Source organism: Tachypleus tridentatus, chromosome 10 (assembly GCF_004210375.1).
Source record: "Tachypleus tridentatus isolate NWPU-2018 chromosome 10, ASM421037v1, whole genome shotgun sequence".
NCBI classification, from domain to species: Eukaryota; Metazoa; Arthropoda; class Merostomata; order Xiphosura; family Limulidae; genus Tachypleus; species Tachypleus tridentatus.
In genome coordinates, this window is record NC_134834.1 from 150,884,436 (window position 1) to 150,910,891 (window position 26,456).

At 36.0% G+C, this 26,456-nt stretch overlaps 1 protein-coding gene across 1 annotated transcript in view; it reads right to left on the reverse strand.

Annotated features, from left to right (window-relative positions):
* The window catches only part of LOC143230630 (pleckstrin homology domain-containing family G member 5-like), a 107,409-nt gene that overhangs the window by 73,254 nt on the left and 7,699 nt on the right, over nt 1–26,456 (reverse strand). Inside the window, exons 3-4 of the mRNA XM_076464494.1 lie at nt 24,361–24,419; nt 1,978–2,095 (exon numbers count right to left, since the gene is read on the reverse strand). The gene's annotated coding sequence lies outside the window, so the exon portion shown is untranslated. The remainder of the gene's footprint in view (nt 1–1,977; nt 2,096–24,360; nt 24,420–26,456) is intronic.

Consider the following 26,456-nt stretch of genomic DNA (forward strand, 5'->3'; position numbering starts at 1 on the left):
AGTAACAGTCACCATGGGGCGAAAGTTATATACGTCACAGTGATGACAGAAATTGCAAGTATTATTAAGCCTTGGTTTTACATCTATCTGCCTAATAATAGCTTTGTATCAACATTCCCTATCTATCCAATCCAGTTTTGTTTTCAAGTATTCCCTTTACACTGGGTTTTTATAATAGCACGAGTGTGGTACAACTTTTGATACATATCTTAACAAAACACAATAAGGCAGTAATGTAGGCTAGTATATTATAAAGTCTGTTATCCTGGGTTTAAGATTTCTAAAAACACAGTTGTAGATTTTTACCAGGACATTAATTCCTCTATCTTCAACAGTTAGACCTATACTCACATAAGTTACATGTTTCAATACCTTCACACATTGATGCGTATTCTAAACATACAATTATTTTTCTCAAGCACCAAAAAAGCATTCGTTCAAATATCACGCAGAGAGACGAAACTCACGAAAACCTACGTTTAAGGTATGTGCGCAAGCACGAATTTTGACCTTGATTAATATGATAATCAAACGAGGTTTAACCTATTAGTAAACACACTATTCTAATCATTACATCAAAATATAGATAAGACAGTTGTTTCTGGAATTTGATCCAAGAAACAGATGTCATTTGAGAAATAAAATTTCTTGTACGTTCATATCTCACTTAAGGTATCACATGCACCTGTCTGGGGGTAGGGTACTCGTAATGTTTCAGGATTATTAAATTCGTTTATGAAAATGGATCAATAACATTAAATTAGATAATTTAACTGAAATGTGAATCCGTTGTATCATTTTTATTACCATCTTAATTTCCAGAATCAAACAGTTAGATCAGCTTATCCTTCTATATGGTATACACCGAGATGTCTTGTACATGAGTGACATATTTCAAAAGCAGGTAAGTATCGTTTTAATGGGACTGGGGCCTATTTTCCTTATCACAAATAGTACGTTTTGTTTTTTCTTTTATCTTCACCGCCTTAATCTACAATTATTTTAGTTTCCCAGTAGGACAGCGGCAAGTTCACAGATTAATAACGCAAAAACAGAGGTCACTTCTCTCTGGAGAACACAGAAGATAGCCAGTGTGGCTTTGCTCTAAAAGAAACAACCAGACATTTTAAGCAATACGTTAGTGACGCATGATTTCATCCTTAAACTTATTACAATATATTTCCCTACATATGTAAAGTTTTCTTTACTTCAGAACTTTCTGTGTATACCATTTTTTCAGTCTACGCACAGAACTATCCACATACATACATACAACGTTTTTAAGTCAACATATGCAAGTTATTATTCAACAATTGTCTAAGTATACCTCTTTTTTACTTTCTTTTTTACGTATGTACAATTGTTCCGAAAATTTCTAGGTATACGTTTTTCTATATACAGTTTTTGTGTTGTTGTTTTTTCAGAAATTCTCACACGTATCGGTTTTTGTTTTGTTTTTAACTCTCTGTGCACATGCAGTTTTGTTATTCCAATGCTCAGATGTATAATGTTTTCACTTTCCTCAACCTTGGGTTTGGTTTCACCCATAGCTTCCGCTTCGCTATTTTCATCACTCCCACTAATTCTGTGGAGCTTATATTGATTTTATAATTTTCTCTTTTGTTTTTCTATTTCTGAGATTGGTAAGATAGACTTTCTGGGTTGTTACAAAGTGATATACGAAGAACATAAGCGTTTATTTGATCGTCCTAGTTAGGTTTAAACCCACCGGTTCTGAGGTAGATATAACCTAGTAAAGGTACTACTTGACGTTAATTATGTGGTATTTTAACAACTGGTCCACTTGCTACGAATTGCTTTTCTAAGCTAACGGGCTGGCGTTACGTTAAATCTTTTATTTTCAAAACATTAACTAACGAGAACAAATACATCAAATCAACTTTACATACGTAGAGCCTCAAACTTCTAAAAATACGATTACAGGGGAGGAGGTCTTAAAAAGAAACAGTAACCTACCTGGTACTACGTCTCGGAGCTCTTTCTCTAAGGGTAGCTGATGATTAGAGGTCGCTACTTCGCCAGGAGGTAACGACAGAGAAATAGTGGTCGAGGTAACACTATCTGCCTCCTTTGTCTAAATAAAAATCACACAAATTATAACAAAAACTCCTTTCTCCTACACAATAACAGATACTTCCACGGTACGAATTATTTTCTGTCTCTCACACGTTGAATTTCATATTCAGAAATATCAATATTTTCAAATAGCTATCAAGACCAACATAGACATTTACCGAAGTACAGATGTAAAATTATTCACTACGATAAAAATTCATGTTTAAAGGGTAGCACATTTAATGATACATGAACATCATACTACGATAAAATTCATGTTTAAAGGGTAGCACATTTAATGATACATGGAATATTTTTATTCAATGTAAAGTGTAAATTTGTTTAAATCAACTTGTGGACACGCTAGACAGATACATTTACGGCTAGTGGAGAAAACTAATTGTCTGTTACTTTCAGTAAAATAAAAACAAAAATCAGTCAATAGACTACAATAGAAACGTTCTACAAATGCAGGATAGTTGATTAAGAGAAAACTGTATTTGTTATTACTTAATTTATACGCACTAAGCCTAAATTAGGTGAAATGAGACAAGTGTGTTTGGTTTTAAGCCTTTTGCTACTAATTATTTCAAAGTCATATCAAGGTACTAAAACAAACTATAATGATCGCAGAGTTAAAAAAAAACACAAAAATTAAAAAAATAATTGAGAACCAGTTAATTATTTTTAAAACAAATGTAAATGAAACAGTTTGTGTTTGCAGTGAACAAAAGACAGCAGAGGATAGACGATGACCTTTTGTCATAATCGTTCGTCAGATACAATTAACTCAGTATTTAACTGGTGGCAATAGATATGGAGAAAAAATCGTGGATGTATTACTGTTATCATATATTCTTCTAATTACTGAAAATCCCTATAGGGCTAGATAAAGAATTCTGTGTTTAAAAATATAATAGGCCTAATAGTAATGTCTTATGACAATGTAACAATAATTATGTTTCAACAGCTTGTAAAAGGAGTTCTCACCCTTGTTGTAACAAATGCTTATATACATACAGTGTTCCGTTCACTACTGTGTATGAGTGTTTTATATATTATATATAAGCGTTATATTGTTATGGTAATACAAATTTCAAAATTATACGTTTATACACAACAAAGAATTCCATTCCGTCTCAAAACGTGTTTTCTTACATTTCACTGGATTTTTTTTTTATCACAGCACACCTTCCACATTTCGATCTCTTATCTCTCCCAATAAGCCATACAAACCAGCCAGACTTTAACCCAAAAACAGCTGATTTAATGTCAGTACACTAAGCATTTCAGCAACGAAATTACTGATGATTTGGTGTTGTACGAGTTTAAAATGTTGTAACGTAGCTATCACGTTACAGGAAAACACCTTACTTGTAACTACTAAGTAAAACCAATTATTCACTACACGTAAATCGCTGGTTGCTACTAAAACTGATTTTTTGTTCTAAGTGTTTACTAGTTTAAAGTGCTATCTGGTGATGACGGATATATATAACTAGAAAACGAATTACTTCAGTAGGTTTTGAAAAATATCTTCATACTCTAAAAGGCCTTTTGAACGAGGCCTAAGACAGGAAAGTTAGTGTATCTTAAACTGATTCATCGAAAGAAAATATACAGAGTTACGCCAAACGTTACGTAAGTCGACCTAAAAGTTACTATAGCATTACGATAATGGCACATGGGTGTGACCTCATTCGTAATTTTTTGAAAATAAAAATATATAACATCACTTTTCGTGATATATGATATTCAAACTTAATGACAATTATTAAAAAATATTGTATGGAAAGACAATAAATAGTGACGTCGATTTTCACAAATGTTATGACATTTCAGAAAGGATATTCTACTCAAATTCAAAAACTTACAATATTTGAGAATTACTACAGAAAACCACAAAATAATCTTAAAGAAATACCGTTTTTATTTAAGCGTGTTACTTCAATCACAACGTTCCAGTTCAAGATAATATGAACACACTTTAACAGAATGCTAATTAGGGAAAAGAATGGATGTATTGCTACTTCAAATTGAAGAGGAAATTTCGCTTTTCACTCTTCTAGTGATGGTAACTATTGACTTGTGCTTCAATACAGTGCTCAAACATGTGTGTGGCAGTTTATTGGTGACTGAAATAATTTATTTTACTTGTTATTTCCCTGGTGGTCTATTTGTAATAAGCTGTTTTAATTTTTTTTCTCCTATTTTTAAGATGTGTTCCCATGGGGTCAGCGGTACGTTTACAAACTTCCATTGTTATAATTCACATTCTGATTCCCTCAGATAGCCCATTGTTTTAGATTTTGACGAATGGAGCATGTATTTATAATTTTAAGGTCACATAAAAACTTGCGAGAGGTTTTGTTAGTTCTTAGACTACACAATGGACTGTCTACGCCTTGTCAATAACGGTTATCGAATGCTGATTTTTAGCGACATAAACCCTTAGGCTTACCGCTGAACCACCATGGGCTCAACTTCTCTACGTACTTTCCTTGATTCTACAGAGTATGTCTTCCTCTCTGTTGTTGTAGTTCGTAATCTACCTGTCTTTGATTGTCTTTTACACGTTCTAGCTTTAGTTGTATTATATTTCTATGAGACTTAGCTTAAACAAAACACATTAAGTAGCTCAACAAAAACAGCCTTTAAAACTAACCTAAAATAGCGGTAATTTGTTTGGTAGGAACTGTGAGCGCGTAGTAGACATATGGACTGAAATTAAGTTATGTTTCTGAATTTTTAAAACGTCCTTTGTCAGACTTGACATTTTAGTGATGTTTATATGAAGCAGCATCATTAGTGTTTATGTAGATGATGGTGAGAGTGTAGGTTTGGTGTATCTGGAATTTTAGAAAACATTTGACATAAAAGCCACATAAAAGGCTTGTAAATAAACTTATCTCTACAGGTTGTGAGAAATAGATTAACTAACTGGATAAAAGAGTGGCTTATAGAAGAAAGTAGAGGGTTCTTATACATGGGGTTCAGTCAAAATGGATTAATGTCACAAGTGGTTCAACTTCAGGGCTCAGTCTTAGGACTGTTGCTCTTTTTGATTTACATCAATGACATGTATAAAAAATGGTCAATAAATTACTTAAGTTTACAGATGATATCAAGGTATTGGATGTTGCTGGTTGTGAAGAGGATGTTACTGGTTTACAAAAGGATTTAGATCATTTAGTGAGTTGGACAAATAAATGGTAGATGGGTTTTAATTATGATGATAAATGTAAGATATTGTATGGATGTTATCATAATTTGAATTATAAGTATAGTTTGTGTCATGAAAGAAAAGGATCTTGGTGTAATGCTTGATCAGTGATGTTGTTGTTAGTGATAGAGCAAATAGTATTTTATGTTGTATCAGCAGAAATACTGAATATAAATAAAAATAGATTATAATTTCATTGCATAGATCACTGATTAGGCCACATTTGGACTACTGTGTTCAGTCCTGGGCCCCTTACCTTGAATTATTGTAAATGGTTTAGAAGAGAGTAACTAGAATGGTACCTGAAATGGAGAGATTGTCTTGTGAGGAGAAGTTAAGATCCTTAAAACTGTTTTATCTTAAACAAAGAAGAGTTAGAAGGGATCTGATTGAAGTGTTTAAGATTGTAAATGAATTGATAATGTTGATGCATCAACGTTTTTCTTACATACTAGCAGGAATGAAAAAACTAGGGGACACACACATAAATTTAAGCAAGATAGAAGCTGTCTGCAACTAAACCAGTTTTATTTTTTAAATAAGGTGGTTGGCTTATAGAATGGGTCATTTTCAGATGATGTGGAGGCAGTAAATTTGAGTGACTTTAAAAGAAAACTTGATAAATATATGAATTATAAGGGTTATATTTAAATTTTTTATTTAATAGCTTTTAGTTTGACTTAGAGAGTGGGAAAGCCGATATGGATCGACGGGTCCTTTGTTTTCCCTAAACATTATATTATGTCATCCATCAAAAGAGGTACGTATTGTAAATTACATTAATAATAATAGATACTCTTACGTTATATGTAAGATATATCAAACTCCGACGGCAATTAGTTTCATCACTAATGAAGACAGATTAATTTTGAAAGGGTTTCTTGGTCATGTTAGTTGTTGTACAAGAAGTATAACCCTTTACACACTACTTTACTAACCTTCAAGTTCATGTTTGTTTGTTGGTCAGTTAGGTGCTGTACAAGAAGTATAACCCTTTACACACTACTTTACTAACCTTCAAGTTCATGTTTGTTTGTTGGTCAGTTAGGTGCTGTACAAGAAATATAACCCTTTACACACTAATTTACCAACCTTCAAGTTCATGTTTGTTTGTTGGTCAGTTAGGTGCTGAACAAGAAGTATAACCCTTTACACACTACTTTACTAACCTTCAAGTTCATGTTTGTTTGTTGGTCAGTTAGGTGCTGTACAAGAAGTATAACCCTTTACACACTACTTTATTAACCTTCAAGTTCATGTTTGTTTGTTGGTCAGTTAGGTGCTGTACAAGAAGTATAACCCTTTACACACTACTTTATTAACCTTCAAGTTCATGTTTGTTTCTTGGTCATGTTAGTTGTTGTACAAGAAGTATAACCCTTTACACACTACTTTACTAACCTTCAAGTTCATGTTTGTTTGTTGGTCAGTTAGGTGCTGTACAAAAAGTATTATCCTTTACACACTACTTTCCTAACCTTCAAGTTCATGTTTGTTTGTTGGTCAGTTAGGTGCTGTACAAGAAGTATAACCCTTTACACACTACTTTACTAACCTTCAAGTTCATGTTTGTTTGTTGGTCAGTTAGGTGCTGTACAAGAAATATAACCCTTTACACAATAATTTACTAACCTTCAAGTTCATGTTTGTTTGTTGGTCAGTTAGGTGCTGTACAAGAAGTATAACCCTTTACACACTACTTTACTAACCTTCAAGTTCATGTTTGTTTGTTGGTCAGTTAGGTGCTGTACAAGAAATATAACCCTTTACACACTACTTTACTAACCTTCAAGTTCATGTTTGTTTGTTGGTCAGTTAGGTGCCGTACAAGAAATATAACCCTTTACACACTACTTTACTAACCTTCAAGTTCATGTTTGTTTGTTGGTCAGTTAAGTGCTGTACAAGAAATATAACCCTTTACACACTAATTTACTAACCTTCAAGTTCATGTTTGTTTGTTGGTCAGTTAGGTGCTGTACAAGAAGTATAACCCTTTACACACTACTTTACTAACCTTCAAGTTCATGTTTGTTTGTTGGTCAGTTAGGTGCTGTACAAGAAGTATAACCCTTTACACACTACTTTCCTAACCTTCAAGTTCATGTTTGTTTGTTGGTCAGTTAGGTGCTGTACAAGAAGTATAACCCTTTACACACTACTTTATTAACCTTCAAGTTCATGTTTGTTTCTTGGTCATGTTAGTTGTTGTACAAGAAGTATAACCCTTTACACACTACTTTACTAACCTTCAAGTTCATGTTTGTTTGTTGGTCAGGTGGGTGCTGTACAAAAAGTATTATCCTTTACACACTACTTTCCTAACCTTCAAGTTCATGTTTGTTTGTTGGTCAGTTAGGTGCTGTACAAGAAGTATAACCCTTTACACACTACTTTATTAACCTTCAAGTTCATGATTGTTTGTTGGTCAGTTAGGTGCTGTACAAGAAGTATAACCCTTTACACACTACTTTACTAACCTTCAAGTTCATGTTTGTTTGTTGGTCAGTTAGGTGCTGTACAAGAAATATAACCCTTTACACACTACTTTACTAACCTTCAAGTTCATGTTTGTTTGTTGGTCAGTTAGGTGCTGTACAAGAAGTATAACCCTTTACACACTACTTTATTAACCTTCAAGTTCATGTTTGTTTGTTGGTCAGTTAGGTGCTGTACAAGAAGTATAACCCTTTACACACTACTTTACTAACCTTCAAGTTCATGTTTGTTTGTTGGTCAGTTAGGTGCTGTACAAGAAATATAACCCTTTACACACTACTTTACTAACCTTCAAGTTCATGTTTGTTTGTTGGTCAGTTAGGTGCTGTACAAGAAATATAACCCTTTACACACTACTTTACTAACCTTCAAGTTCATGTTTGTTTGTTGGTCAGTTAGGTGCTGTACAAGAAATATAACCCTTACACACTACTTTACTAACCTTCAAGTTCATGTTTGTTTGTTGGTCAGTTAGGTGCTGTACAAGAAGTATAACCCTTTACACACTACTTTACTAACCTTCAAGTTCATGTTTGTTTGTTGGTCAGTTAGGTGCTGTACAAGAAGTATAACCCTTTACACACTACTTTATTAACCTTCAAGTTCATGTTTGTTTGTTGGTCAGTTAGGTGCTGTACAAGAAGTATAACCCTTTACACACTACTTTACTAACCTTCAAGTTCATGTTTGTTTGTTGGTCAGTTAGGTGCTGTACAAGAAATATAACCCTTTACACACTACTTTACTAACCTTCAAGTTCATGTTTGTTTGTTGGTCAGTTAGGTGCTGTACAAGAAATATAACCCTTTACACACTACTTTACTAACCTTCAAGTTCATGTTTGTTTGTTGGTCAGTTAGGTGCTGTACAAGAAGTATAACCCTTACACACTACTTTACTAACCTTCAAGTTCATGTTTGTTTGTTGGTCAGTTAGGTGCTGTACAAGAAGTATAACCCTTACACACTACTTTATTAACCTTCAAGTTCATGTTTGTTTGTTGGTCAGTTAGGTGCTGTACAAGAAGTATAACCCTTACACACTACTTTACTAACCTTCAAGTTCATGTTTGTTTGTTGGTCAGTTAGGTGCTGTACAAGAAATATAACCCTTACACACTACTTTACTAACCTTCAAGTTCATGTTTGTTTGTTGGTCAGTTAGGTGCTGTACAAGAAATATAACCCTTACACACTACTTTACTAACCTTCAAGTTCATGTTTGTTTGTTGGTCAGTTAGGTGCTGTACAAGAAATATAACCCTTACACACTACTTTACTAACCTTCAAGTTCATGTTTGTTTGTTGGTCAGTTAGGTGCTGTACAAGAAGTATAACCCTTTACACACTACTTTATTAACCTTCAAGTTCATGTTTGTTTGTTGGTCAGTTAGGTGCTGTACAAGAAGTATAACCCTTTACACACTACTTTACTAACCTTCAAGTTCATGTTTGTTTGTTGGTCAGTTAGGTGCTGTACAAGAAGTATAACCCTTTACACACTACTTTATTAACCTTCAAGTTCATGTTTGTTTGTTGGTCAGTTAGGTGCTGTACAAGAAGTATAACCCTTTACACACTACTTTACTAACCTTCAAGTTCATGTTTGTTTGTTGGTCAGTTAGGTGCTGTACAAGAAATATAACCCTTTACACACTACTTTACTAACCTTCAAGTTCATGTTTGTTTGTTGGTCAGTTAAGTGCTGTACAAGAAGTATAACCCTTTACACACTACTTTACTAACCTTCAAGTTCATGTTTGTTTGTTGGTCAGTTAGGTGCTGTACAAGAAGTATAACCCTTTACACACTACTTTACTATCAATAAAATTATTTTATTTATCCTGTATCAACTACCACCGTATCATTTCCTCACCCCACAATAAAATCATGTTTCTACACTTACACGGTTTCACACCAACGTAAAAGCTTGTTTCAGCACTCACGTTGTTCACTGTATCACCCCGCTATAAAAGCGTGTTTCTACACTTACGTTGTTCGTTGTTTCATCCCACAATAAAAGCGTGTTTCTACACTTAGTTGTTTACTGTTCCACCCAACTATAAAAGCATGTTTTTAGACTTACCTTGTTCAGCGTTTAACAACTCGATGAAAGCATGTCTCTAAAGTTTGTTTTTGTTTTTAATTTCGCTCAAAGCTACACGAGGGCTTTCTGCGCTAGCCGTCCCTAATTTAGCAGTGTAAGACTAGAGGGAAGGCAGCTAGTCATCACCACCCACCGCCAACTCTTGGGCTAATCTTTTACCAACGAATAGTGGGATTGACCGTCACATAATAACGCCCCCACGGCTGGGAGGACAAGCATGTTTGGTGCGACCCTCGGATTACGAGTCGAATGCCTTAACACGCTTGGCCATGCCGAGCCGTCTCTAAAGTTACTCACCGCACAATAAAAGTATCTTTTTTACCATCGTTGTTCATTTGTTGCGCCCCACAATAAAAGCATGTTTCTACATTTAGACTGTTCACTGTTACACCCAACTATAAAAGCGTGTTTCCAAACTTACTCACCCCAGAATAAAACATTTTTTAAACTTACTTGTTTACTGTTTTATCCAACTATGAAAGCATGTTTCTAAACTTACGTTATTCACTGTTTCACCCCACTATAAAAGCATGTTTATATGTCTACGTTGTTCACTGTTTCACCCCAATAGGAAAGCATGTTTCTATGCTTACGTTGTTCACTGTTTCACCACACGATGAAAGCTGTCTCTAAAGTTACTCACCCCACAATAAAAGCATCTTTTTAAACGTACTTTTTCATTGTTATACCCCACAATAAAAGCATGTTTCTACACTTACTCACCCCACAATAAAATCATGTTTCTAAACTTACTCACTCCATAATAAAAACGTGTTTCTAAACTTACGTTGTTCACTCTTTCACTGTGTTGGTCCTTCCGTTGGCTCCACCTGAATTTTATGTACGTTCCGGACTGCTTCCGGAAGCTGTTATGTCGAGGTTTGACCTCACAGCGGCCGGAAGAGCTTGCCGTAGAATGTAGCAAGCTGCTTTGTACAAAGGCCAGAGGATCCATGACCGCGTGTTTTACCCTTGGCCCTTTCTAAGGACTTGATCTTACTTACTCTCTGTTTAGTAGTTCCTTTTATATAAGTTCGCAAAGAAAACACTTGGGAGTTAGTGATTACAAGGCTTTATATGGACAAGTTCTTTATACCCTGGCGAACAATAAGATGGGGGTTTTAAAACTGGTTCTGCGATATTTTTACAAGTTTATTGGTTTATTACAATATTGGGAAGGTACACACAAAAACAATGATAGCCACCAGTCACACAAAGTCACTTAAACAGCGAGTCTAAACCAACCTTATACTATCGCGTCCATTTTGTACAGTTGATACTGTAACATTCATATGGGCTCGTCAACCTAAATTAACTGTTTATGTTATGATAAATTGTTACTTATGTGATAAGTGAACCCTCGACCTCATTGATAGTATCATAGCAACCACATTACCTGAACATTGCAATCTGATAATTATATTATTTGCAGACAATAACTGTTAAGAAACCAGTGTGAGGGCGTTCCAGTCTTTATCAGAATATCCCATACAGAGATACAGCTGCATGTCTAATAGTATTTCAACCGGCAAATACGTCAATAGAAATATAAATCGTCATAAAAATTTGTGAATGTTTCAACATAGTCTAGAGTAGTTTAGTTTACAGGCAATTAAAACCCAACTAATCCCAGCACTTGTTACACTGTAGCTTAGTTTTTTACAGTAAAAACCCAACTAATCCCAGCACTGTTATTCTGTAGATTAGTTTATTCACAATGAAAACCCAACTAACCTCAGCACTTGTTACACTGTAGCTAAGCTTAGTTTACTGACTGTTAAAACCTAACTAATTCCAGCACTTGTTACACTGTAGCTTTGACTATGGTCAGTTAAAGCCGAACTAATTCCAGCACCTGTCACACTGTAGCCCAGTTTATGGACAGTTAAAGCTCAACTAATCCCAGCACCTGCTACATCGTAGCCCAGTTTATTAACAATTAAAACTCAACTAATCCCAGCACTTGTTACACTGTAACTTAATTTATGGGCATTTAAAACCCAACTTATCCCAGCACCTGTTACACTGTAGATTAGTTTATTGATAGTTAAAACCCAACTAATCCCAGCACTTGTTGTACTGTAGCTTAGTTTATTGACAATTAAAACCCAATTAGTCCCAGCAGCTGTTAAACAGATAGAAACCTCCTAGGCCGGGGTCACGTACTCCATCTTACTTCCACACAGAGGTGTATCTGCACCTTGTGTTTGGAGTTTGTAGATGTTGCCCAGCATGTGGGAACTGATCCACAGACAGAGAGAGAATGATATTCACGCTTATAAACAGTGGCCCAAAAGAAGATATCCAGTTGTATATGGATTTTGTCTTCTGGGTAGTACTCAAGGGCAATGTGTAAGGTAGGAAATTACGGAATGTTGAGAAAATGGAAGGATACATCACAGACGCTCTTACGTAACTTGATGGACAGACAGACTATGTCAGTAAGTTTGAATAACTGTATTGTTTGAAAAGTATCGGATTCCACTTTGATACCTGCGGGATTAACTTTCCCATAATTACATGCCACGTGTAAAATGCTGTAAAAGACATTATCAAGTAAACACCTAGTTTTGATCGTATTTATTCTTCTATTGATCTACCCATTTCTTATTTTCATTTCATATCTTACTATTTTTCTTATGTTTTATTGGTTAGGCGTGTGTTTGGTGTTGACACCTGTCTGCTACGTTTATCAGAAGCCACCTATTTCAAGGTTGTTTGATACTACGTCGACTGATTCACATTGAAGGCGGTATATTAACTTCCTCGTAACATTGTCCCAATCTCCTCCTTACAATAAAGAGTTTAACACTATTTATTAAGGTTAGCGTACATAGGTCAGTATGACAGATGTCATTTTTTTATGTCGTTGTTACATCACTGGAATATTATCAAAATCTACCAGGCAGGCTAGAAGACGTCAACCATTGGTGCTTATGGTTCCGCGTTTACTACTGTTGTTATTTAATAGAAGATAATCTGGCCAACTTTGAGTTGAATAGCAAGTATATTCCTGCTATTGTGACAGTTCGGTTGAGGACATGAAATAACTTGACTGGCAGGTAAAGTCCCTATTTTAGAAGTGACAAACTAGATGGAAAAGCAGTTAGTCAACATCGTTCACCGCCAACTCTTGGGCTACTCTAATCGAATTGTGGAATTGGACAACACATTATAACGGTGAAGGGATACGAACCCGCGACCATGTACGTCTTGAAGTCTACATGCACTTGAAAAGGTCAAAAGATTTTTCAAACAAAAAAAAAAAAGGCGGAAGTTTAGATAATATGATTCCTACATATGAATGATAGGGTTAGAGAGGTCAGAATATGAAGAATAGGTTATAAAAGGTAATGCAGTGTAAAGAAGTCAAAGTATCACAGTTATCAGATAAATTCCCACGTAATACAGTTGCACCAGTTAAAGATACGTCCAAAGTAGTACATATATGTAAGTAGAATACGTTACAACACTTCAGCCACACTACATCTGTAATACAAGGTACCGAATAGCCCTTCAGTTAATACCATTGCTCGCACTATTGGTTGTATAAAAAGAAAACAAACTGGTGTAATTTCGATGAGTACAAAATTGCACAAACACTTGTTAATGAAATCAACATTGGTTATATTGTGCTAGATGAGTGAAACAAGAAATAACAGAAGAAACCTCTTAGTAAAACTCATCTGTCATGTTAGAAATATCCCTTTAGCGTATGGAAAAGGTACAAAAATTCCGGTTAACATAACCACAACCATGAAGTTAGCAGACGTGATTTTTCTATAAGAAACTACACATCCGTTATTTCGCTAACAGCATGCATATTTGCATGGAGACAGACAGTAGTTTACTCTTACCATTGTTTCAAAACTGCACAATACAGATAACTTTATACGTAACGTTTGTGATACTAATCATAGAAGACTATATATATATATATATAACTTTTCAAACGCTTTTTTTCCTCTATCATTAGTCAGATCCACCTCGTTGGTTCATCGTATTGTTTGTACGAAAGGCCTTCTAGGAAAAAACCTGTGCAACTTACAAGATATATCTGGCGTTCTGTTCTTTACATGCCACTGATATGCGATTCGCTATAAAAACATTTTAAAACAATATAAGAAAATATCTCTAGCATGGCCTGATTTTATAACAAGTACAAAGCCTAATGGTTTCTACTACTTTGTCACCTTTCGACATTAAAACCACTTTGAAACACATTTGTTCAGAAATGTACAATATTGTTGAGCAGACTCTATAGAAACTATACAATACTATTCAACAGATATCTCTACACTGAAACTTCACAATATTGTTCAACAGGTATCTGTGTACCGAAATTACACAATACTGTTCAACAGATACCTATATATTGAAACTATACAACATTGTTCAACAGATATCTATATATGGAAACTATACAACATTGTTCAACAGATATCTATATATGGAAACTATACAATATTGTTCAACAGATGCCTATGTATCGAAACTATACAATATTATTCAACAGATACCGTTGTATCGGAACTATACAATATTGTTCAACAGATGACTCTGTATCGATACAGTACAGTATTGTTCAACAGATGACTGTATCGATACAGTACAGTATTGTTTAACAGATGACTATATACTAAAACTATAGAATATTGTTCAACAGATATCTCTGTATTGAAATTATACAGTTGTATACAACAGATACCTCTGTACTGAAACTATACAGTATTGTTCAACAGATATCTCTGTACTGAAACTATACAGTATTGTTGAACAGATACCTTTGTATTGAGACTATACAGTACTGTTCAACAAATACCTCTATACTGAAATTATACAGTACTGTGGAACAGATACCTGTGTACTGAAACTATACAGTATTGTTCAACAGATACCTCTGTACTGAAACTATACGGTATTGTTCAACAGATACTTCTGTACTGAAACTATACGGTATTGTTCAACAGATACCTCTGTACTGAAACTATACGGTATTGTTCAACAGATACCTCTGTACTGAAACTCTACAATATTGTTCAACAAATACCTATACACTGAAATTATACAGTACTGTTGAACAGATACCTCTGTACTGAAATTATACAGTTGTGCTCAACAGATACCTCTGTACTGAAACTATACGGTATTGTTCAACAGATACCTCTGTACTGAAACTCTACAATATTGTTCAACAGATACCTATATACTGACACTATACAATATTGTTCTTCTGATAATCATCATACTACAATAATGAGAAGACGAACTTTACTTTGTCACAACTGACAGGTAATAAGTAATGCCTATCAGTTATTTAACCTCAGAATGAACCAATAGCTTATAACAAAAACAAACATTTAAGAAGTGCGAGTACAGAACAACTAATGAACGAATCAACCACAAACAACTTCACTAAAGGGTGTGCTTGGAACACCATGATTTTCATTATTATATCGTCAAGAAATTATGTTCTTTTCAAAGTGTTTTCTAGCAGAAAGGTGTAAAAGTTAGCCTGAAAATGAAATATATTACTGTGGTACGAACAATCTAGAAACTTGTACGAAATGAAACTTACCTTTCCACCAATCTTATTGTTGTCTCTCGTATCACAACTAATTTATGTAACTATATTATAGCATCAAGTAGTAGGGCTTGTTTTGTTGTCTACTTTACTTTTTAAATGGCTATATATATAAGGGTAGACACTCTCAGTTTCATCTGAACCCTACTATGCTTCTGTAACTTATGATTCTCGATCAGCCGAAGTAAAGCAATGTTGTCAAAAAATATCCTTCCTTTCTTGTGAATAAACCCTGTTGTGATCATGGACTATACACTCGCCAGAATATAATACTGTAGTTTCAAGTAGTGCTAAAGAAAAGCATGACACGTGCCTCCTATTAGGAAACACTACAGTAAGTTTGAGATATTGATTCTACAGTACAGGGGGATTTGCTGTGGGATTACAGCTTTCAGGTCATCTCCACTTCCGAGTTCCTATACCGAAGACTGATTACAACTGGTTGTATGTTTTTAAAGCATCGTTACGTTAATTCAACTTTTAACAATCTGCTGCTAATAAGATTGAACTTCCCCAAGTAAACATTCTTCATCGTATCTTACGTAATCAATACTAATTATACGTCACAATTCGCTGCTATAAATTAGGCTACTATATTTTAAAAACTAACTGTTGATAGAACAGATATGATGTGTTTGTCTGCATGTGACATCACTGGAAAGAAAAGTTACAAAAAGAAATAAAAATAATTGTCAATTATCTAGAATAGTATTTCTACCAACATTCATGAGGAGACGTTTACTTGATTGGACAAAGAAACACACGTGATACGTCTACGCTTCGAAAAACCAATAAATTTAAAGGTAGAGCGCGAAAAAACAAAAACAAATTTTTTCTACCAAATATTTATTTTCTACGAAAAATGCCCCAACAGATAGCTCGTTTAACGTTACTACGATGTCACAGTTGAGCGGTAACCAAGAGCTACATCGCGCGTGAGGTTTACGTTCTTATAAAAGGTCCAACATGTATTCTCACTGTATATTTTCCAGTCACTAGAGAATGCTTATTTAAGGTAGTAAACAAATGATAAACGATAAAATCATTGTGAAACAAGCACGTAGAGCTCACGTTCTTAAAACATATTACACGTAATCTCGTTATACACTTTCGAGCCACTCGAGGGCGCCACTAAACCTACAATTTACTTCTTTCTGTTTACGTTTTACTAAACCCCTCAGTTTTGCATAAATCTTGAAGGCAACATTCTAAATTGAAATTAATCTCTTGAAACAACACAGAGAACAAAACTGAAAATCTAAAAACGTTGTGTCGTGTATACTGCATTATCAAAACCTTGTGTAATATTTAGCATACATACTAATATCGTTTATTTGTCTTTAAGCACAAAGCTACACCATGGACTACTTGTGTTGTACCCACCACAGGTATCAAAACATGGTTTCTATAGCTGTGTATATATAACAAAATATTGTTTTTCGTTTGTTTCTTTTTAGTTATCTCTCATATTAAATGTAACTGGACTTACAATGGTACAAGCGTCATAAGAGGCCTACAAACAGGCCTAGGGACGTAGACAAAAATTTTTAAAATTTTCCCAACAAGTGACACATTTTGATGATATATGAAGATCTTTACACACACATTTTATGTCAAATGTGGTTAGGGTTATGTTCAATAGCAGAATTTTCTCTGGCGGAACACATTAATCAATGTGTTATCCGGATAATTTCGCCGGACCTAATTTCGAACCTTGTTTTGTTGGTTTTATTTTAAACTTCGCACAAAGCTACACTATCTGCATGAGCCGTCCCTAGTATAGCAGTGTAATACTAGAGAGAAGACGGTCATCATCACCCACCGCCAGTTCTTTTACCAACGAACAGTGGGACTGAATGTCACATTACAACGCACTTACGGATGAATGGGCGAGCATGTTTGGTGTGACGGGGACTTGAACCCGCGACCTACGTTACTTTTACAATGTTAACGCTTATCTTGTACAGTATTTTCAATAAAACACAGAAAAGTACTACACTACAGTTGTGGTTGTCTTGTGATCAACGTTTATCTTGTAAAGTATCTTTAGCCAAACACAGAAAAGTACTACACTACAGTTGTGGTTGTCTTGTGATCAATGTTTATCTTGTAAAGTATCTTTAGCCAAACACAGAAAAGTACTATACTACAGTTGTGGTTGTCTTGTGATCAATGTTTATCTTGTAAAGTATCTTTAACCAAACACAGAAAAGTACTACACTACAGTTGTGGTTGTCTTGTGATCAACGTTTATCTTGTAAAGTATCTTTAACGAAACACAGAAAAGTACTAAACTACAGTTGTGGTTGTCTTGTGATCAACGTTTATCTTGTAAAGTATCTTTAACGAAACACAGATAAATTAAATAAGAAACTAAATAAACATAATGATAAGTTACTTCTTACTTGTCTAACCATTATTTTTACCTTAGAATCTAATTACTCGTTGTTCTGCTTTTCTTAAGTAAGTCTTGTTAGCGTGATTAATTAATTATACAAACAGGTCGTTCCTCTATTTCTAAATATCTGTAACAAACAGAAGGACGTGAAATTATATCGGTTGTTAATAGGCCATAATCGGGAAATGTATAACAAACGTAAGATCACGTGATACATAAACTATTCACCATACCTACTCTGAATTGTTCACGGATTAATAACCAAGATAGTTGTAAGAAACGTGAAATAATAATGAATAAATATCTGTGAGAAGCTGGGCGAAAGTAGAAACATATCAGTTTACGTCAAACTGAGCTTCAGAGAATCACTTACGTCAACAAATTAAATCATTGTAAAAAAAATAGATGCGTTTTTTATTTCTATAAAATTTTATTTAAAATATTAATGCTCTACTTGCTGGAAAAAAATATTTGTTTTAATTAACTGATGTCTAAGTGGCAGTGAGGCTATCAACTACCCTTAATATTTTAATTAAGTGATGTCTTAGTGGCAGTGAGACTATCAACTACCCTTAAACCAAGATTTGTGGTTCAAAAATTACATCAACCAGAAATCATTGATTTCGATAACATTATCTATACCTTAACTTCGGTCTATAGACATTCACTTTAGTTCTACTGTATTTAATGTGGTACAAAACCTTTCTGACTCACTCAGGTCTGATTTGTAAAATTTCTTGGTTCTTTTCTTAGTATCATAAATATAGGATATCTACATATTATTAGGAGACAAAGAAACATTTGTATCATAAATATAGGGTATTTATATCATCTTGGGAGATTGGTTGGTTGATTCGGTGTTTTATGGCACAAAGAAGCTAGACTATCTTTGCCAAACATCCAGTAAAAAGATAAAATTAAAGTAAAATTAGGAAATTTAAAAAAGGAAATTAAAGTAAAATAAAACAAAGTTAAAAAAGGATAAAAACCAGTGTTTATATCTAGTCTACAGCATTAAGAGAAAAACTACAGTAATACAAGTTGTAAAGGACTTTCTGTAGCATAACTAATTATCATTACTCGCCAGGAAGACTAACAGGTAAGTACAAAAACAACCGTTAGTTACCTAAAGTTGGCCTTCCAGTCCTGGTTCTGAGTTTTTTGACGTTATGGCCATTTTCAAAAGGGTGTGTATGTTTTCTTATAGCAAAGCCATATCGGGCTATCTGCTAAGCTCACCGAGAGGAATAGAACCCCTAATTTTAGCGTTGTAACTTCGTAGACAAACTGCTGTACTAGCGGGGAGCTTTTCAAAAAGTATAGTAATAAAAGTTTTAAAAGACTTGTAGGAAAATTTTAATAATAACTCACCAGGATGACTAACGGGTAGTTCAAACAGCAGCGTTAGTCACCTGAAGTTGGCCTTTCCAGTTCTGGTTTCGAGTTATTTGATTTTACATTTTCTAATTTCAAATCAAACTAGATGGGCTGTGATTCTTAAAAGGGAATCTCATTAAAAAAAGGTCTAATGTATAAATTAAAAAACTTAAATGGCATTAAAACGGCTGATGGCCTTTAAAAAACTAAAAACATTTCCAAGATGGACAGTGTTACTATCACCAATAACAGTGTCTAACGTTATGGACAAACCTTGAGACAGGATAGAGTTAAAATGGCGCCGTCGTTGAGAGTCACAACGACGGCAAGACCTGAGAATCACACAAACTACACACATTGGTGTATCAAATCCAGATAAAATAAAACAATGAGTTTAAATACTGTGACCAATGCGTAGTCTAGTTAGAACAACTTCCTCTTTCCAATACTATGGAAGCAAGACGGCCAAAGTCCAATAGAGGGGTTTAATTGGAAAAGCTTATTGTCACGCTGCTCATTCCAAGTCGATTTCCAACTGACACGGAGCCGAATCTTGAATACAAGACCATAGTCCATGTATGGAACAGGCACAACGGTGATAGTGCCAGGGCAGATAGATTTAACTGCAGTGTCGGCGAGCTCGTTCCCACGAATACCAACACGGCGCGGTATCCAGAAAAACTGGATAAAAATAGACGTTAAAGATAACTGGGCCAGTCGGTTTTGAATATCGACGAGAACAGGGTGTGAACCAACATAAAGCGATTCCAGGGCCAGTAGAAAACTAAGCGAGTCAGTATGAATAGTGCAGTTTGAGTATTGCTTAGCTTCTATGTGATCCAGGGCAAAAGAAATGGCGTACAGTTCAGCAGTGAACACAGAAGTTGTAGAGGGGATTCTGTGTGCAACCACCGAACCACAACAAACCATGACAGAACCCACACAGTCACCTGATTTCGGACCATCTGTATAAATAGGAGTGGAAGGATGGTTTGAAAGATGTTCAGCAAATAACAGACAGTATTTCCAATCAGGAGGGTCTGTTTTTCTCAGATGACTTAAAGAAAGGTCACATTCGGGGACTGTAAGAAGCGACGGTGGGATGGACTGACCAGTGGAAACAGCAGTGTTATCCAAGGACAGACCCAATACATCTAACTGTGTCTGGATATGAAGGCCAAAAGAAGCAATGGCAGGTCGTATATTCTGAAAACGTATGGCTCACCAAGGAAGGAAAACACAATCCCAGGTTGGATGCTTTGATAAGGAACGAAGTTTCAAAGCATATAGTAAAGACAATAACAAACAGCGGAGGTGCAAATAAGATTCATGAGACTCTACATATAAGCTCTAAACTGGGGAAGTGCAGAACCAAAGTCCTTGATGATGAATGGGGTCCAACATCTTTAAGGCTGAAATCTATAGTAGAGTTTTGAATGAATAAGAGCACGATATATCTTTAGCATAGAACATCGATCAACTACCCAGGTGGTGGAAGAGTGGACACGGAGGATGTTCAGTGCTTTTGCACATTTGACCCGTAGCTGCTTGATGTGTGGTATAAAGGTCAGCTTACGGTCAAAGATAAGCCCCAAGTATTTGTCTCAGGAACCACAGGCAGTACATCTTTGCCGATACGGAGTTCAGGATCAGGGTGAATACCCCATCGGCGGCAAAAGTGCATGCAAACGGTTTTAGAGAGAGAGAAGTTAAACGCCTGAGAGCAGTCTGTAGCTGCTGCTTAATATACATCGTGTTTGATGGCTGACAGGAGATGTGAAAGTCATCGACATAAAGCCCCTTTGCAATAGTAACAGTGATGACACTAATTTTTACACTAAAACGTGTGACACTCAAAAACACAGCCCTCAGAGACTCCAAGTTCTTGTAGAAAAGAACATAAAAGTATCGAACCCACACGTACTTGGAATCTCCTGTGCATTAAAAATTTTTAATAAAAATGGGCAATTAATACGTAACCCATATATATGGATGCCTCACAAAATGCCACACCTCCATATTATATCATAAGCCTTCTCAATGTCAAAGAAAACTGATAAAAGATGTCATTTAAGAAAGGCTTCTCTGATGGACGTTTCAAGTCGAATCAGGTGGCCCATTGTGGAGCACTGTCGTCGGAACCCACACTGGGTGGACGAGAGGAGATTGTTTGATTCGAGGAACCAAATGAGACGAGCATTAACCATCCTCTCTAAAATCTTACAGAGAGAGCTTATCAAAGCAATTGGATGGTAGTTTGAAGGAATCTTGCTATTCTTCCCAGGCTTAGAGAAAGGTAGGACAGTAGCCTGGTGCCAGACATCAAGAATAACATTCTCCTGCCAGATCCTGTTAAAAACAAGCAGAAGAATAGCAAGAGAAGCAGGAGATAGATGGCGCAGCATTTCATAGTGTACATCATCTGGTCCAACCGATGTACTGCCAGTCTGAGTTCTGCCAGTGTAAAAGGGCGAGTATAGTCATAAACACAATCAGCTCAAAAGAACAGAGGTAGAAGGTAGAAGAAGAAGCAGAAATGCTAGATACCCGGTAAAAGATTTCACTTAAAGTATCAACGATGCTTCAGGTATCAGCTACTTCTTGATTATCAGAGAGAAAGAACGAGATAGGGGACGGAATTATACTTCCCATTGACCTTTCGAATTTTGTCCCATATGACTTTTGAACTGGTGGTAGAAGATATGTTGGTTGTAAACTTAATCCAAGATTCCTTCTAACTTCGATATCTTACCCACTGAGCATGTGAACGGGTCTGCTGGAAAGTAATGAGGTGCAAGAATGTGGGATACCTACGAAAAGTATCCCAGGCCCGTTTTTGAGCCTTTCATGCCATGTGGCAGAGAGGAATCCACCAAGGACGAGGATATCGTGGAAAACGTGTCGAGGTTTTAGGAATACACTGAGCAGCTGCTTGTATATTACAGTTGGTTACTGCTGCCACACAGTTGTCTATTGAAGGCTGGCAGACGATGGCAGGATCAAGTTCTGCGAGAGCAGTGAAATAGGGCTAGTTTCCCTGATCCAGCTTCCGCCGGGACACGCGGGTCGGGTGGCATCGACCACAGCCAATATATCTCAAAATTATAGAAAACTGATCATTGCCTCGTGGATTATTGCCAACCCTCCATAGAAAATGGAAAAATAATGAAGGGGAGCAAATTGAGAGATCAATAGCAGTAAAGGACTGACTAGGTGTATGGAAATAAGTAGAAGAACTAGTATTGAAAAGAGAAAGATTGTGATGAGAGAGCATACCCTTTACAGAGCGACCCCTTCTATCAGTATCAGCACTTCCCCAGAAGGGATGATGTCCATTAAGGTCCCCCAGGATTAGAAAGAAAGATGGCAGATGTTCAATGAGAGTATCAAGGTCTGATAGATCATAAGTCTCTCCAGGCAACAGGCAGAGAGAACGAACGTATGGCCGTACTCTGCAATTGAGATAACCTGCCTTGATGTTGGCAGGCGGACGTGGTGACCTAAATGTGATAATGAGGATATTGGTCGGTTCCATTTTTACGAGTGGAGATACGCCTCACTGCAGAAACTCCTTGGGTGGAGAAACCAGCGAAAATCTCCAACTCTGGGATGTTTTTCAAATCCCTCTCAACGATAACTCCTTGTGACGAATTCAAAGTACCATGAGGTGTAACCTTTATAGGTATATCACCAATTGCCTTTGAATGCATGGGGAGTTCAATGTGTTGAGATATGGATGTTTCCACCAATATGTTACCAGATCAAAGCTTCTTTACTGACTTTGGAGAGCCAGCAAGTCCCTTTAGTTCCTTCTAAATGAAAAAGGGAGACATTTGCCCTAAAGGTTTGTCTGAAAGTGAATGCAATATAAGAAAATGAGGTAGGTAGAGATAGTGAGGATTGTTGCTCAGGATCTTCAAGGCGTGGTCGTTTACCTATAGATTGTTTTTTTCATTATTTTATTAGGATTTTTAATCGGAGTATCCATAATGAAACAAGGAAAATTTCGGTGCCTACTGAACCCACCCACCATGGAGCCGTAAGAGGGCACTGCAGCAACGCCAGGGTTTCATGAGCACTATACCCTAACACCAGCATCAGACACAATGTCCGCAACACCAGTTGAGAATATCCAACACTAGTACTTGGTTAACCCTAGCCCAAGCGGACCAGCCGATTGACTCAAGGGGGGCCACCCCAAGGGCGCCCGTCTACAGGAATTCAAGTCCAAAGTGGTGTGTTAGGGTTGGACCCCTCAACTATCAGGATTCTCTCCTCCCCTTCACGGGTCGCCACGCACGGCAAACACGTGGGTGAATGTTTAGATCGCAGAGGAGGTAAATTGAAAGAACAGAACCTTCTCTAGGAGGTCTCCTCATCACGTACTTGAATCCGCACCGAGGGGATCTTAGGAGATAAAGAAACATTTGTATCATAAATATAGTATATTTATATCATCTTAGGAGATAAAGAAAGATTTATATCATAAATAAAAGATAGCTATATCATCTTACGCGACAAACATACGTCATCTCACGAGATAAAGAAGCACATGCATCAAAAAGAGGATATCTGTATCTTCTTAAAAGATAAAGAAACATCTGTGTCATAAATAGAGAATAGCTATATCTTTTTAGGTGACAAAGTTATACTGCGGTCATTTGTGTGGCAGCTAGTTACACCGTGATCATTTGTCTGGTACCTAGTTACAGCGTGGTTATTTGTCTTGTGGCTAGTTGTATCGGTAACTAAGCTAAAAATGAATTTTATGAATTTATGCTGAATTCATCATTTGTGGTTTATTTCTCTTTCCTTACACAGTAGGTCAGTAACGAAGTGGAGACCAAGTGTGTATGGTAGTTTTAAGTTGTGTTTACTTACTTAATAGTTGAAATATTACAGTGGTAGATTTTTGTTTGTTTGTTTTGAATTTCGCGCAAGGCTACTCGAGGGCTGTCATCATCACCCGGTATTCCCAGGTGGTCATCCTCACAAGTACTAACCGGGCCCGACGTTGGTTAGCTTCGGGGATCGGACGAAAAGTAGATTTTTGTAAGTCTTGTATAAATTCCTGATGTAAAACTACCAAACCCTCACCTTGATCTCAAATGGCTTTGAATATCCATCACGGTATGGATTCTTGTGGACAACACCATCTAGAAAATAAGAAGAAAAAGATGAGCGGTTAAAATTTAAATTATCGATATACGAGTTTAAAACAACATATGATGTTATAGAATTAATTATTTATAACCGAAAGGCGTGGACACGTATACATTGAGCCTACAGTTTTATATACGAAACTTCAGGTTTTAAAAATGTTTCACAAAACCGTAAAAGAAAAATAATATCCATGAACTTTTCTCACCGACCTCTTTGTACATGTGTGTTTATACAAAATGCCTATTTAATTACTACCTAAAAGATACTTTCGTTCAGAAAATCGATAGTGCAAATTCTTTTATATTTTTCTCCAGAAGAGTCAGCGCCATCTTTTAATTTAAATGCAAATAACAGACCATTAAAAATGAGTGGAAAAATAGATTGGTCCTTTCATTAATTTCCATATATAGTAGGTATTTCACCTTACATTAACTTAAAAACGATTCCCTTGAGCAATGTCTGCGCATGGCTACCATAGCCTCAGATTTTATTTTCTAAAGCTAATGACTAGAAAAGCCAGCAACAAAGTACAGAAACAACAACATATACACCTAAATAAACTGTCCAATACCATTTAGACAGTTGTGAACTATTATTGTATGATGGTGTGCCCTTTATTTCAGTGTCACGATCACGTGCAACAAGAGGAAAAGGGGGAGTCCAATATGTCACAAAGCCAGAAACCACAAGTGCAAGTTTAAACACCTTTAACCAAAACCCAACAGTTCAAGATATTTTAAACAACTAGGATGAGGAACTGAAAGCGTATTTAAAATGGCAGCATAATGTTCAAATATACAATTTTCTTACTTACAATTTATTATATAGTCCACTTAAGCGCAAAGAATTTAACAAAATATAAGACAGGTGTTCCAGGTCAAACATTTACTTTAATAGGTAATGTTTCGTTTGACAGACCAGTTGGATATAGTTGTCTTTGTTTCCTAATCTATCAAAAGAGAGTCGACTTAGAGAAAACAACTTTTCTGTTGCTACTAAGCAACAATTCAGATTTAGTTTCATCTGTGAAAACCTATAAAATATATATATCAGGTTTGGCTTTATTTGTTTACGTTGGTTTGACTGACGTTCATCGTAATTTTGAAGTGTAACTGACATTTTTTTAAACTAAACTTTAAGCTGAATAGACAAGAGTGAACTTTCTAGCGACCTTGGATACTTGACCTGTCAGTCTGATATAAGTTCTGTACATCTGCACAGGTACTATTCGTTAATTATGTAAACCTTTACTTACTAATTATATAGTTCTTTCAGAACTGGTCTGGCCAGGTGGTTAGGGCGTTCGACTCGTAATCTGAGGATCGCTGCTTTGAACCCCTACATGCTCGGTCTTTCAGCCATGGTGGGTGGGGGTGAAGGGTAATATGACGGACAGTCCCATTATTCTTTGGTAAAAGAATAGCTCAAGAGTTGGCGGTTGATGGTGATGACTAGCTACCTTACCTCTACTCTTACATGGGCCTGGCATGGCCAAGCGTGTAAAGGCGTGCAACTCGTAATCTGAGGATCGCGGGTTCGCATCCCCGTTGCGCCAAACATGCTCGCCCTTTCAGCCGTGGGGACGTTATAATGTTACAATCAATTCCACTATTCGTTGGTAAAAGAGTAGCCCAAGAGGTGGCGGTGGGTGGTGATGACTAGCAGCTTTCCCTCTAGTCTTACACTGCTAAATTAGGGACGGCTAGCACAGATCGCCCTCGTGTTGCTTTGCGCGAACATTCAAAAGAAACAAATAAATCTTTTCGAATAGTTGTGTATAAATATATATATGGAAAAAGGGAATATATATATATATATATATATATATAAGTGGGAAAAAACGAATAGAAATAAAAAAAAGGAATAGAAGTAAAAAAATAAAAAATGGATAAAGGAAAAATAAAAGGGCAAATCAAGACAATGCGTGTATATTTCCCTGAGAAGGCCAGAGTACTGTGGAATACTCTGGCCCAAAAGCGCTACAACAACATCACATTCTTACTAGTAGCCGACATGAAAGCTAGGGATGG